We start from the raw sequence: 12953 nt of genomic DNA on the forward strand, positions 1-12953 counted from the left end.
CAACAGCCCTAAAAATGACTTGTAAAAATGCCTCGAAAGATCTCAATTTTCGTACTTTTTCATGTGGACCATTGAATATTTTTTGAAAGGCTCTAGTATATGGGCCTTAGTTTTAAGAGGCTTCAAGGGACATAGCCATCCCGCTTAGAAGCTGCACCTGCTGACTCTGTACATAGGTCTAGCAGGTAACTGTTTGGGCAATTCTAATAGTCCTGAAGGGAATGATAAAGTAAAAACAGACCCCCCCCAAAAAAAAAAACCCCACCAAAACCAAACCAAAACAAAAACTTTAAATTGATCCCAAACACAGCATTTTGGAGCTACTGTCCAGATTCATTTTCTGTTCACAGAGAGATAAGCACTCTGTGACTTACCTGTAAAATAGGAGAAAAAAATTAATGCCTGCCTCACAGGGCTTTTGGGACAAAAGAGTACATTTATGAGATGGGTGCTTGGAATATTGTTGCCATGTGTTAGGCATTAGTACTCACCCCTAGCAGTTTTCTTCATTGCTGGAGGGAAACCATGACAAACTGATCAACAAAGTAAATTTTAGTTAAGCTGCTTGGGCCGTGTGAAGCATTTCCTCTTCAGTCACAGGGTTATCGTAGTTCCCATTTTTATTTCAATTCTGCAGTGTGCCGAGTTCCCCACAGGGTGGCAGGAAATCGTTTGCAATCTTGCAGAGGGGTGCGGTGTCTGTGGTATTTAGTGTCTGCCTTTTAGTAACTTTATCATGAAATGAACTTGATCCATGTTTGGTTCTGTGTAAGCTGCTCTGCTTCATTTTCCTCTTATCCACATCTCATGAACTATTTATACTTATTGTTGGAACATTAAAAGGTAATCATTATGAATACAGTTACATTTATATAACTTTCAGATTTGAATATACATATTAATTGCATGTCTTTCTTAAAGTCAGATAATTTAGTTAAGTTTATAATTTACTTTGTTTAAATTTTTTAAAATTTATTTTTAGTTTTATTATATTTTTTATTGTAAGGCTAACCTTTAATAACTACAGTCTCATCCCTCCTTTCCCTTTTGTTTTGGAAATATATCAGGAATTCTTTTTCATATTTACAAATAAATTTCATCACATTTATTCATTCATTCACTTATTTCACAGTTTTAAAAGACAAGGTCTCATGTATCCAAAGTTAGCCTCAAACTTACTATGAAGCTAAGCCTGGCTTTGAGCTCCTGATCTTCATGCCTTTATTTCCCAAGTATAGGCTTTGTACCCTGTTCTTAATTTTCATCCTTTATTCAGCATTTAAGTAGCTCCATTTTTCATAGTTAAAAACACTTCAAAAAGGTTTAAAAAAAATCAGAAACACAGGACTGCTAACTTATTTTCAAATAATACATTGGCTGTATTTTCAGACAATACATTCAATATATTTTTCTTTAACTTACATATAATATCTTTAAACTAATGTGTCAAAATGCTAACCTAAAGCAGTGTTAAATACTATGTCAATCCCGTTATTACAAATTTTGGAGGCAATTTTTCATGCATTCTTTTAAAAAATTGTTTCATGTGCATGAGTGTTTGCCTGCATGCGTGTTTGTGCATTGTGTATGTGCCTGGTTCTTGCAGAGGCCAGAAGAGGGTATCAGATACCCGGGAGCGGGAATTATAGATGGTTATGAGCTGCCATGTGGGTGTGAGGCACTGAATCCAGGTCTTCTTCAAGAGCAGCACATTCTCTTAACTGCTGAGCCGTCTCTCTAGCCCCACGATCTTGGCATAGACTCGTTCTGTCTGTTTCCCCTCTGCGCGCGGCTTCTCTTTCAGGGCAGCCTGAGTGGGAGGTACTACCCGCTCTGCAGCGCTCACCTTTTCGCATTGTTCTGTCCTGCTTTGTGCTTTTCTGTCCCCACCATTGCTCTTTCTCCCCCTGGGACTGTACTCCTTTCAGTTGCTTTTGTGAGTGGTGCAAAGGGCTGGAAAGATGGTTCAGTGGAGAAGCACTCATACTCTGCTGCTGTTCCCAGCACTCCAGTCAAGGCGCACAGCTACCTATACCTCCCGCTCCAGGGCACACAGCACCCTCTTGTGGCCTCCATGGGTACATGCATTCAAAGGCACATCCCCACCCCACTCCCCAACTAAAAGGAAGTGGTCTTCCCACACTGCCATCTTGGTGTGCCTGAGAATCCTGACTGATAACTCTCAAGCATCAACAATGCTGCAGAGAGAGGCAAACACCAGGCCCTCCCCAGGCCATTCTCCAAAGTCATTGTCTGGTCCCTGACTTCAGTAACAAAGCATGATTACATTGGCAAAGTTGAGGTCATCACTGTGAACCTCACAAGCAGGTTAAACAAATGTAGAGGAATCAGGCTTAGATTTGATGTGCGGCTTGAAGACCTAGGAAAATGGCAGAATGATCTGGTCCCATCCCATAGGTTTGGCTTTATTGTCCAGACAGCCTCAGCTGGCATCACGGGCCATGAGGAAGCAAAATGAAAACACACAGGAGGGAAAATCCTGAGGCTCATTTTCTAAGGTTCTAAAGTCTACATAAAGTGCAGCTAGAGAATAAATCTTAAAAAAAAAAAAAAAAACAAAAAACATAGTTACACAGCTTTCCCTGATCTCCCTGTACATCCTGCCTTGTGTGTGGCAAAGTCAGGGTTATCCAATAGAGTAAGAAAGTTTCTAACAGACACTATTATCTACAGAGTAGCCCTGGAAAGTCTTTCTGTTTACTTAGGTGAAGTTCCTTGGACCAAGGGTGATGAGGATCACACAGATGTGTGTGTCTGTGAGTGAGTTTTCTCTGTGTGTGCATGTGTGCAAATGTGTGTATGTGTCTTTGTATGTATGTATATATGAGAATGTGTGTGTCTGAATGTGTCTGTGTGCGTATGTGCATGTGTGAGAATATGTGTGTTGGTGGTCTGTCTGAGATTTTTTTTTCTAGATTTATTTTGTGTATGGGTATTTTGCCTGCATATATGTCTGTGTACCATGTGTGTGCTTTAGAGGTCAGGAGAGAGTTTTGGATCCCCTGGAACTAAAGTTAAAGGTGACTGTGAGACACCCCGGGCTTCTGCATGAGCAGCAAGCACTCTTAACCATGGAGCCATCACTTCAACACCAATTAGCAATTTCTGAGACGAGGCCTCTCACTGGGACCTTATAAATTTAGCTAGCCTGGTTGTCCAGTGGAATCCAAGGATCCTCTCACCTCTGCTTCCCCAGTGCTGGGATATAAGTGTGTGCCAGCTGGGTGCGGTGGTAAACTCCTGTAATCCCAGCTCTCTGGGAGGCAGAGGCAGGTGAATCTTTGTGAGTTTGAGGTCAGCCTGGTCTACAAAGTGAGTCCAGGATAGGCAAGGCTACACAGTGAAACCCTGTCTCAAAAAAAGGTGTCTACCACCACACCGAGCTGTTTACCTTGGTGCTAGGAATCAAACTCAGGTCCACGTAGGTGGCACAGCAGGCATTTTACCAATAGAGCTATCATCTCTCAGAAGTGAATACTGTCTATTTGTGTTTCTGTTTCTCACACAGGCAATTTTTTTTTTCGAATTTTCAGAAGCCTTTCTTTTCTCCTGGGCAGACAGAGCCTTGCTCCAGAGCTCGCAGCCGGGCACATGGAGTGCTGCTTTTCTAAGTGCGGGATGTTGGACACAGCCTGTTCACCTGTAGAGACTGGCACTCATGCCCCACCAAGATCTTAGATGTGATTGCAATCCCTGTGTTTCTAATGTAAGGAACACCTTATTTTAACAACAAAGCGCCTCCAGAGGACAGGCTCCGACATGCAAACAGTATCCAGGTGCATTCATAGATGCGATTCAGTGTCACTCCGAGATCTGCTCTTCAAACCTGGGACCAGAAAAGGTAAGACATGATAAGGAATAAGATATTTGAAATATCTTATTTAGATGTTAGAAATTTCATGTATAAGCCCCATTTCATGAAGCCTAAGATGTATTAAATAAAAGAAGCATAAAAATTTGTAGACACTAGCAGCTCTCTCACAATCTTTGAAAAACCCCACAAAATGCCATTTTGCTGGTTAAGTTGAACATAAAAGTAGATAGAGTTATAAATTCATTTAATTATTCGTAACATCAGCCTGAAATGCATGTGTTATGTATCTATCTAACTATCTATCTATCCATCTATCTATCTATCTATTTATTCACTTTATAAAATCCAAAACTAACCCCAGAAGCAGTTTTACTTGGGCATGGTGAATGTTTCCATTATGCTATGAACTCATCAAAGAAATCATTCCGGAGAGAATTTGTGCACTCCTGTTTCAGAAAGTCAAATTGGACTATACATAGTACCTTGTGTGCCATTTCTTTATCCCAGAGAGTACTGGAGGGAACCAGTAACACACATTTTAAAGAGACACATAGAGCTGGACTGTAGCTGTTCCAAGGGAGAACTAGGCTTGTTTGCTCGAGTATTTTAGTGTGCTGGGTGCTCAGGATTTGACTCACTTGAGAATAGCTAGGTTGCAGTTTGAGGTTATACGAGTGTGAGAGTCCAGATCTGAACATGGCTGTGTTTTTTGGGGGATGGAAGAGGTGGTCCTCACATCGTTCACTGAGGAAAGGTTAACATTAGGTTAAATTACCTATCACGGCCAATAACAGGGCTAATGAGAGTCTATATTCATGTTTTTTTGGTGAGAAGTTTTTCTGTGAGTCTAAGACAATGGGGCTAGGAGGATGGTACAGTGGGTAAAGTGCTTGCTGTGCAAATGTGGAGACCCGAGTTTGGATCACCAGCTCCTAAGTAAAAATGCCAGGTGTGGCAGAGGACAGACACTTGCAGATCCTGGGGGCTTGCTGACCCCTCAAGTGGTAAGCTTCAGGCTCAATGAGAGACCGTGTCTCAAAAAATAGAGTGGAGAGCAATTCCAGCATCTCCTCTGAGCTCTGTGTGAGCACACATGGGTGAGTGCATGGAGGTTGGCGCACATGCTTGTACACACACGCACACACACACACACACACACACACACATGCACACACGGGGGAGAGAAATAAAATGAAGAAATGAGAGATGAAAGTTTTAAACTGTCTTTATTTTTTTAATGTAAAATCCTAGGACAGACATGGTGGTGCAGGACTTCAGTCCCAGCATTCAGGAAGCAGAAACAGGCAGACCACTATGAGCTTGAGGTCAGCCTGACCTATAGAGCAAGTTCCAGGGCAGCCAGGGCTACACAGAGAGACCCTGCTTCAAAACAAAGAAACCAACAAGGAAATCCCAAGGTCTGCTAAAATACAGCATCCTGTCATCATCTCGGCTGTGGGGGCAGAGATCTATTTAATCGGAATTGTTTACACTGACCCTTCAAAAAGAACCCAAGACCTCCTGTCCTGAGCAGGAAAAAGAATCACCACATCTAATAAGTAACGCTCTTGCAAAGGTGTGAGGACACGGTGTCACCGTGATCAGCTCATGATTCAAATGAGGATCAGCCTGAAGAGGGGGTAGATCTCACTCTTCTTAAAGGTATGCAGTGTTGGTAGCACCACAGCCATTCAAGACAAGCAAGTCAATTAAAACAAAACGAACGAGAAAGGATGTGGCATTTGCCTGGTGCTGGGACAGTGATGATTTTAGCTGAGGTAGAGCTTTCTCAACTCTGGGTCTAGCAAGCATGAGAACTGACTAACTGAAGTTGACCGTTTAGGGATTGCTTATGGAAGCCTCACCCAGAAGAACATAACCCTGCAATACTGTCATTCACCAGAAGGTTAGTCGGTTGTTTAGCTTCTTCAGAGTGTGGTCTACCACTGTCTTGAAAAAACAAGATACACAGCAACTGCTGCATTTATTGGCGATGTTATTATAGTTAGCCAAATAAAGCATTAACGTTAATGCGTTGGAGGGTGGGCATCGGCTAATTCATTGCTGCAGTGGGTAAATGGACTCTAAATGGATCCAAAAGATACTTTATGTCCTGTATTGGTTACTTTTCATTGCTTTGATAAAACACCATGACCAAAGGGACTGAAGGAAGAGAGAGTTTATTCTGGCTTATGGTTCCAGAGGGAGAGTCTGGAATGTTGGTAGAGGTATGGCACCAGGCAGCCAGGTAGATCGGAAAGCCGAGAGTGCTAAGTGGAATTGGGGCGTGGCTGTAAACCCTCAAGGCCTGCCACCAGTGAGGCTGCACCTCATGAAGGTTCTATAACCTCTACAAACAGCACCACTAACCAGGGACCAAAATGCTCAAATATGGGAGCACGCTCTTCTCCACACCACTACACATCCCGAGAGTAGTTCAGTCAACCGAGAGAATCTAAGGGATTATTTATGTTGCAAAGCACGAGAGCCAGGCATGATGGCGCAAGCCTATAACCTCAGTGCTCTGGAAACCTGTGGCAGGAGGACTGCCAAAGTAAAGTAAATAGTGAGTTCCAGGCCAGCCGGTTCCGGAGTGTGAGACTCTCAAGGAAAAAGAAAAGAATACAAAACAGACAAGAGACAAGAAAATGGGATCTTACTAACAGTTCTCTGTGTGTGCCTGTGTGTGTTCATGCACGTGGAGGGCAGAGGACAGCCTTGGGCGTCATTCTTTAGGAGATGGGCACACCACGGTTGTTACTGTTGTCATCCTTGCCATCGTAATTTTGAGACAAGCAGGTTGGGATGAATGGCCAACAAGCCCTAGGGAGATTCTAGTACAATTTCTAAAGCACGCCTGTTTGGAAAAGACTTTTTATTTCAGACAGACACACGGACAGGAACGCATGCACAAGGTACACATATGCACACGAAATGGGAAGGGATGAAGTGACAAGTTTCATACGAATGTTTAAAGCAGCCTTGATTTCTAAAGTCCTACACTCTTCCTGGAGTCCTGGCCCTTTTGGAGGACACTCACTCACACACAGCACTGCACATATGCTTTGTGTTTGTAGGCAGCCTGTGTTTCGTTGGGGTAGGAGAGAGTGTGGAGGGGAGGGTTAAACCAGTAAGATGACTAATGTCTGAAATGACTTTGTTAGTCTTTCCTTAATTAGCGTATGACACTGATCCGTGTTAAAGTGCATTCTGTTTTATAGAAGGGCTTTTGTGCCTAAGCTTATGCTGAAGTGGAAGGCAATGGGGAGAGAGGCGATATTTTAGACCTTATTTTGCTGTCCCGTTGTGGCCCTGGGCAAGTTATGTAGTTCCCATTGACCTCTCATTTCTCTGTAATTATGATGTCTTAAGGATTTGTGCTTCATCTACTTTGGCATTTTGTTGAAGGTATGATATAATATCTTACTAGTTTTTAGGAATTCATAAAATCCTAGATAGTTGTTCAGGTACAAACATCTGAAAAAAAAATCATGTCTTGTATGTCTATTTTTCCATCTTTAAAAACCATGGAATAAGCAACCAAACGATACAAATTAATACACAGCCCTATGTCCCATAAAAAGAAAAGTGCCTTTATCTGACTATTTATATCATATTTGAGGGGTCTCAGCTTTGTGCAATGTACTTGACAGAGCCATAGACATGGAGTCAGCAAACATCCTTTAGGCTTCCAATCTGATCATGGAAGTTGTAGGTTTTTCCCTGTACCTTTCCCTAGAGCCATCTCCATACACCAGAGAGCAGGCAGCCAGTGGAGAGCCGGATAGCTTTCTCAGGGAGTCTCGAGGAGTCTTACTCACTGAACTAGTCATTTACCCTTAAGAACCAATCGGAAAACGGGGGGTCCCTTCAAAGTTTGCTTTACAAGACCATTTTTTATGGTTTTTACCTCAGTGTGGAAACTACTTGAAGTACACTTTTTTTCACTTTAATAGTTTTTATTAGTTTGATTATTAAAACCATCCTGTAGTAAATGAACTTCTATGAGCCCTGCTGTGTATTTTTAAAGTATTAATTAAGATACATTTTTTTTACGTCCTTTTACTAAGTTATATTTCCAAAGGTGCCCCAGGCTCTCCCAAATAAGGGCTATTTTGGTTAAATTAATAAATCAATCTAAAATTATACTTATTTCAATTTATTTTAGAAAACAAAACAGCACAGACTATTTTGCCCAGCTCCTCCCACACACTCATAAATTGGTTTGGTGTTTAATTTTTGAGCTAGGAAAGAATAATTCATTTTTATCTTCATTTAATTTTAATAGTCAAGGAGTAGCCTATAGAGATGGAATAAATTTAATCCTTCTGCAATTAGTGTCAAATTAATTCACTCTGGACTCGAATAACTGAAGACATACAGACCCTCCCACAGGCTGACAGACACCTTTATCAGGTTTAATGTTTTATGTAAATGATCCCACTTGAAAAGCTTGTCCTGTTTCTTCCCTCCTCCTTTTCAGTCCCTGTTAATCGTTTTTATATAAATTTTCAGTATTCTCTCAGGACTGTCCTGTGCAGTGGATCTGCTGTGGGATCCCGCAGACAGAAAGCCTTCTGCTGTTGGCTTGGCTTCTTTGGGTTGAGAAATCCAATTTCCTTGTTCTAATAAAAGTTCCCAACCACATAACTTCAGTGGGATGCTCCAGTGAAGATGATGTGGTCAGACCTCAGGAGGATTGAAACGGTCGGGCTGTGCCTTGTGTGCAGTGGGCAGATCGGATTATTTTAAGTAGCCATTTATCTCACACAACACAGTCCATCTGGATCACCCCTGATTCATTACCCGGAGATGACTTTTCTGCACAGGAATATTTTTCCCTCCTAGGAAGAGGCCACAGTACAAAAGACTACCAAGAAGGCCAGCATCCAAGATGTTTCAAATACCCTTCTTCCTCCCCTCTAAAACCAACAATGGAGGTCATGTGGCTAAATCTGTGTTTGTTTTTATAATTAACCAACTTGATACATGAAGAATGTAAGTTAACGATAGCTCCCTTAATTTCCATCCGCTGTATGTAAATGCATGCTGGTGATCACTAAAAATGACTTGAGATTTTTAAAAAAAGATAACTTAGTTATCTCTTGTCAGGTCACTATTTAATGTTGCTTTCTATATTTGCTGTGATAAGCATTAAAATCTGTATATTGGTTGATAAATCATTGTTTAGGAGTGCCTAAAGGGTTCAGTAAATGGTATGAAATTGCCACAGTGTAATAAATGGTTATTTGATAATGAATGAAATTGTTTGAAAAAACTGTTAAAATGTCAAGTTTAAACATATATATCATTACTCAAAAGGAAGGCAAACATGGAAACCACAGTGACATCATAAATATACTGCAATAAATGCATTTATTTATACCAGGCCAGTTATAGGTACTTTGTATAAATGTGTACAAATTGATATATGAAGTTAATTTCAATCTGTAAAAGTAATTGCATTGGTTTAACTTATTTAACTCTCCTTACAATAATATTTATTGCAGCAAAAGAGGTAAAGAAATAAATGATGATAAATAGATAAAATACATAGGCAATGGGAATTGTTTTACAATTTAATTATACTGTCACATAAAATTATCACACAAATACACTAACCCGACAGCAAAGATACATTAAAACTCTATTATCTAATGCACTAAACAGTTTTTGTTGGTGGTGGTCTTCATTTCATTTGCACATTTTAATTTATTTTATTTTATTTCTTCTACAAGCCTAAATTGTCTAAACCATGTCAAAAAAAATGAAAGAGTAAATCAGGAAGAAAAACTGGTTTATAAAATAAAAAACAGTCATCAGAGCAATGTTCTGAAGATGGATATTAAGTCTAAGAAATGGTCAAAAGCTCACATTTCTCCCATAGATGAAACACTTGGATGGAGGTAAACTCAGAAATGCACAGGAGAAAAGTTATTTGAGTTGTTATATTTGGGCAGTGCTTATAAAAATACACAAATTAGCTCTCCTCTTCCGCTCTCTGACTCTTCCTTTCTCTCTCCCTCTCTCTATAAACCCCTTCCCCTAATAAACCTCCCACGTGGAACCTCTCTGACTCTTCCTTTCTTTCTCCCTCTCTCTATAAACCCCTTCCCCTAATAAACCTCCCACGTGGAACCGAAAAAAAAATACACAAATTAGCAGCTGTCTATCTTAAATGATAGAATGTTCCATTTGGGGATAAATAGATGTAATTGCAAAGATCCATGGGTGTTACAAAATCAACTCGAATGTTTCTTTCCTAACATGTGACCCCTGATGAGGTGCTGTCAATGCTACTCTGGACTCTCTCCTCAGCTGCTGATCTTCTAACAGGGTAGATGAGATGGTCCATAAGAGATAAGGCCTTTGTGTCCTGCTTGGTTACCTTGTTGTCATTGTAAATCAGCATACTAGGTTACTTTGTTCTGAGTTTCTGTTAGATAGCACCTGATGTCTCCATATCTGGTAAACAATTGGAAACCTGAAATCAGTGTCTGTAACTGGTATCTGCTTGTTTTTTAAAATGTTGTAACACATTTAATAGTATCTATAGTAGATATTTTGGATTATCAAAACAAGGTAATTTTATTCCTTTTATATTAGGCATGGTGGCACATGCCTGTAATTCTGGTGTTTGGGAATTGGAGGTAGGAAGATCAGAAGTCAGAAATGCAAGGTCATCTTCAACTATGTAGAGAGCTTGAAGCCAGCTTGGGATACAGGAGACCCTGTCTCAAAAATATGTTATTTATTCTATAGTAGAAAATATTGTTTATATTTGGAAGAGTGGGCAGGAAAATTAAACTGGTAGAAGAAAAAAATCCTTGAAGGAATATATGAGAACTGAAAATAGTAAGGATGTTATTGGAAATTTGAATGTCTAACACAATTGATAGCATAACACGATTCGGTAATATATACGATTTCTTCATGTGAGTCAAACATTTAACCATGGACAATAAGCTAACATATTAGATGATTTTCAGTGTTAATAAAACAAAGCAGTGTTTGTTCCTAATTTTTCTCAGCCATTCAAACGGAAGGCAAAACTGTAGACGTTTACTGTGTAGGGTTAACTCAGATGTCCATATGGTGGTTGCATCCTTACAAACTGGATTATGCTTCATCGTTGTTATAAAATGTCTACTGGGGAAACCTGGGCAATGCATGAAAGGTTGGAATAATGATTCCATGATTGTGATTGACCAGATTATGTGAATGAAATGAATTATGTGTTCCTGTATACCAGTGGCGCTCAAACCTCCCTAAGGTTTACAGTTCCTCATGTTGTGGTGACCCCAACCATAAAATTGTTTTGTTGCTATTTCATAACTGTTTCTTTTGTTTGTTTGTGTTTTTTTTTTTTTTGTTTGTTTGGTTGGTTTTTGAGACAGGGTGTCTCTTTGTAGCCCTGACTATTCAGGAACTCACTCTGTAGACCAGGCTGGCCTCAAACTCACAGAGATCCACCTGCCTCAGCCTCCCAATTGCTGGGATTAAAGGCGTGTGCCACCACCACCACCTGGTAGCTACTTTCATAACTGCAATTTTGCTACTGTTATGAATCATGATGTAAATATCTGATATGCTACTCCCAGGAGGGTTGTGACCTACAGATCGGTAGTCACTACTCTGTGCTAATCTCTGGCAACCCTCTGATCTCTGCTGCCTGAAGCATCTTTACTCACAGGTTTTCATGAGCTGTTCAGGGCAGTCTCTGATGTTTATATGTATTTTTATGTTTGCATATACATTCTTAGATATTTATATACAGGTTTTATTTATATACAGGTTTAGATCTCTCACTGGGCTTTTTTTCTGAAGTGAAACAAGAAGTGGGGCAAGCATTTATGACGACATTTATTAATGAAGAATTTGAAACTTGAAAAAACAATAACATCATAGTCCATTTAAGTTTTAGTTTGCACTTCTATTTTTGTTCCTGTTAAAAGGTCATTTTCGTAAGTCTGATTTAATGATGAGATAAATGCAAACATAATTCTTATCTGAGAGAGCCACATCCAATTTTCTAGTAGGATAGATGACAAGTTAAAGTGTGTTTTAAATCTGACGGGTCTCTAGGCTCATTTTGACTTTCACTGAGTGGATTCATTTTCAGGAGGAAAGAAGCAGACATTGAAATAGGTAAAATACAATAATAGAGGTAATTCAGACATGACAATGAAAAAGAGAGATGCTCAAAGAGAAATTTAGAGTATCAGATATTGATGAGTGTAGCGGAATCATAAAATGTTATTCTTAGAGTGGCTTTCGCATTCCTATAAATTAAAGAAATAGACTGCACATTAGGGTCTTCAGGATGATATGTATATGTTAAAAATATGATCATTTTATTGGCAATTGCTACAGAAAGGGTCGTAAGTAATGTCAGCCATCCTTAGAACTTAGAATCCATCATTTATTATGCTCCAAAATGGCCTATTGTATATAATCATTATTTAAGAAAATATTGAACATGGGGAGGTAGCTATTGAAAATACTGCTCAGTTGAAGTTCAGATTCCTCTATTCTCAAAGGGAGTGGCATTTAATCATGGACAGACATAGTGTACCTCCAGCTTGACCAGAAAAGGAAAACAAGTAACCAGGACAGGTCACTGGAGATGCTTGCATCTTCCAGAACCTGAGAGCTGTCATCATGCCGAAATGGAATTCTTTTAGTTTTCATTTCTAATATCTGGTGTTAATGCACCGACCAGCTCCCTCCACTTTAATGCGCCTCCCGCTCCACCCTGACATCAGCCTTTCACTTTGTTCAGCTGTGTCCTAAATCCCGAGGAAGTTCTGTGTGCCTGTGTACTGAATCCAAGAAAGACGTGGAGAACTTCTCTTCCCTGAGATTAGAGACAGTCGTACAATCATCTGCCTCCTCTGATTCTACAGAAATTTCATTCAGATCAGGCCAAACCTAAATAGGAAATAGCCAGCTATCCCTGCATTCCCTGAGGAAATGCAGGGACAAACCTGAGGATGCTCCCACAGTACCCATGTGGGTCTGTTCAGGGTGTGTAATACAGGAGTAAAAAGGCCTGAAGCCCTGTGTTCGAGTGGTCTCACACTTTTTCATAATTTTAGTGTGGGGGATTGAGAGGTGG

Source organism: Meriones unguiculatus, chromosome 6 (genome assembly GCF_030254825.1).
Source record: "Meriones unguiculatus strain TT.TT164.6M chromosome 6, Bangor_MerUng_6.1, whole genome shotgun sequence".
Taxonomy (NCBI): Eukaryota; Metazoa; Chordata; class Mammalia; order Rodentia; family Muridae; genus Meriones; species Meriones unguiculatus.